Source organism: Cynara cardunculus (genome assembly GCF_001531365.2).
Source record: "Cynara cardunculus var. scolymus isolate 2C chromosome LG 3, CcrdV1, whole genome shotgun sequence".
Lineage (NCBI taxonomy): Eukaryota > Viridiplantae > Streptophyta > Magnoliopsida > Asterales > Asteraceae > Cynara > Cynara cardunculus.
The window spans coordinates 27300304-27303272 of record NC_037530.1 but is presented as its reverse complement, the minus strand read 5'-3'; positions in this window follow the sequence as shown (position 1 = coordinate 27303272).

Genomic DNA, 2969 nt, shown 5'->3' with positions numbered 1-2969 from the left:
AAAGTGGCATTGTATGAAACCTGGTTGGTTCAAAAGTATGTTATTTGAATAGCTGAATGCTTGGCTTGAAAAGTGGAAAGGAACTGGTAATATGTCCCTATTTGTTCATATATTTGTTATATATATGAAAAAGTTATTTTGTACAAAGTTTTGGTGATTCTCATCCTGCAAATACATAAATAGGGTAACTCACTAGACCTTTCGGTCTAACCCTCGTTTTGTGATTTTAAATATGTATTGCAGGAAGTGCTGAATGTAAGGGGAAAGGGAAAATATAATAATTTCCCTATATGTTTACCTGTATGAGGATTGGATGATGATATGTATAGTTTTGACAGATGATCATTGACTAGTACAAGAATTTGTATTTTGAATTTTTAAACCATGTATTTCATACTAGTAGATTCTTGTACTAAGGTACCTGAATGATGTAAATACATGTATTTCCTGTATGAAGTATATGTTACATGTAATGTGTGGTATGGGGTGTTATAGAAAGTGGTATCAGAGCCTGAGTTTAAGGGATTTAAGTATTCAACAGCATGATACCTAGACTTAAACTATTTTATTGCATGTTAAGGGTCCTAGACATAGTTAGCACCATTGGAAATAAATATGATGGGTTGAAAGAATAATGTGTAAGGTAAATTTTAATTACATCTAGCCAGTGTAATTATGAATTTACAGGTACACATCTGAACTTAAATACTTCATTATATTTGGGAATGTGAATACGTGATCATTAACACTAAAATATGCAGATGTCTAGCCGAACTAGAAGATCTGAAAGAACGGCTCGTCCAGAGTCTGAAGAAAGGGAAGAGTCACCTGTTAATCTCCCGACGGGCACATCTGGAATCAGAGGTCGGGGAAGACCAAGGGGACGAGGTAGAGGAAGAAGTCAGTCTCAAGGAAGGGGTCGTACTGAAATTCATTTTGAACCTGAGGAATCCCATTTTGGGAATGTTCAGGAGAGATCGGTGCCACACCCTGAATATGTAACTAGAGACATGTTGGCTGAAGAAATGGGGAAGTTACGGGAAACTCTAACCTCTATCATGGGAGTACCAGCCAGGGTAGAAACAGAAAGAATAGAAGTTCGTCCCTCGATACCAGTTACTCACAACAAGGAGGGAGATATCAAAATGTTTTTGGCATGCAAGCCACCAACATTTTCTGGAGAAAGGGATCCAGTGAAAGCCATGTGTTGGATCAAAGAAATGAAATCTGTGTTTAACACCATTCGGTGTCCGGAAACAGATAAAGTTCGATTTGTTGTTTTTGTATTGAAATCAAATGCTTTGTTCTGGTGGGAAGTTGAATCATCGGCCAGAACACATGTTTTACAATCATTGTCTTGGGCAGAATTTTTGGAGCGATTCAAGAATCAGTTTTGTCCTAAGACGGCAGTTAGACAAATGGAAGAAGATTTTCTAAAGCTGGAACAGGGAAATGAAACAGTTCGGGAGTATACCGAGAGATTTATTGAATACCCTCGATTTGTTGAACACTGTGTTTCAACAGAATCCAGGAAAATAGAAAGGTATATTTGGGGTTTGAAACCCTCCATCAGGGAGTTTGTTATTGCCATGAACCCCAATACCTTTTCACTAACGGTAGATGCGGCCGAAGTGATTGAACGAAATAAGAATCGACAGCCAGAAGGAAAAGTTGTAGAGAAAAGAAAGTGGGAGGGGCCTTCATCTTTTCGAGGGCCGAAAACTGTAAGACATGACAACAAACCGGAGCAGAAGGTCGGTGAGAAAGTTTGCATGCAATGCCGACAGGTACATCAGGGTGAGTGTAAGATAGACCCAAGAAAGTGTTATAAGTGTGGTGAAGCGGGCCATCTGTCCAGAAGTTGCCCAGTTAACCAAAGGTGTTTTAACTGCAATTCTCCGGATCACATTCGATCGAATTGTCCATTGTTAAGAACTCCACAGTTAACAATGGGGAGTAATGTGTCGGGTACTCGGGGAAGACCTACAGTAAACAGAGGAGGGCAAGGAGGGGCACGGGGACGGTCCTTCCAAATGACCAAGAACGAGGCAGAGGCGTCACCAGATGTAGTAACAGGTACCTTCCTTCTGAATTCAATACATACTAAGGTGTTATTTGACTCTGGTACAAACTTTTCATTTGTATCACCACTATTTGCTCAAAATGCATGTTTGAATTTTGTATTACTTGATGATGAATTAGTAGTTGATACTGCTAATAGTCAGGAAACTGTTACTAGTATGTTCAATAACTGTATTATTGTTATTGAGGGTTGTGAACTACCGATTCGGTTATTTCCTATACCAATGAAGGAATTTGATGTAGTGGTGGGTATGGACTGGTTGGCAAGGTATCAGGCTAGTATTTTTTGTAATCAGAAAATGATCAGAATTACTCTGCCAGACCAAGGAACAGTTGTTATTTATGGTGATCGATAGAATCACCATACTATTATTATGACAGTAATGAAAGCTCAGAAAAGCATTCGGAAAAGGTGTCAGGGATGTTTGGCATATGTAATTGATATTAAGAAAGAGAAAGGAAAAGAGGAATCGATTACGATTGTTAATAAATATCCAGAAGTCTTTCCAGAAGACTTATCTGGATTACCACCAGACAGAGTCATTGAATTCCGAATTGATCTTGTACCAGGAGTTGCACCAGTAGCAAAGGCACCATATCGGTTAGCTCTATCTGAATTGAAGGAATTGGTTGCACAGTTAAAAGATTTAACTGACAAGGGATTTATTAGGCCCAGCACTTCACCTTGGGGTGCTCCGGTCTTATTTGTCAAGAAGAAAGATGGGTCTATGCGAATGTGTATAGAATATCGTGAACTAAATAAGTTGACAATCAAAAACGAATATCCCTTACCAAGGATTGATGACTTGTTCGATCAATTGGTGGGAGCAATTTATTTCTCCAAGATTGATTTAAGGTCAGGATATCATCAGCTCAAAGTCAGGGAA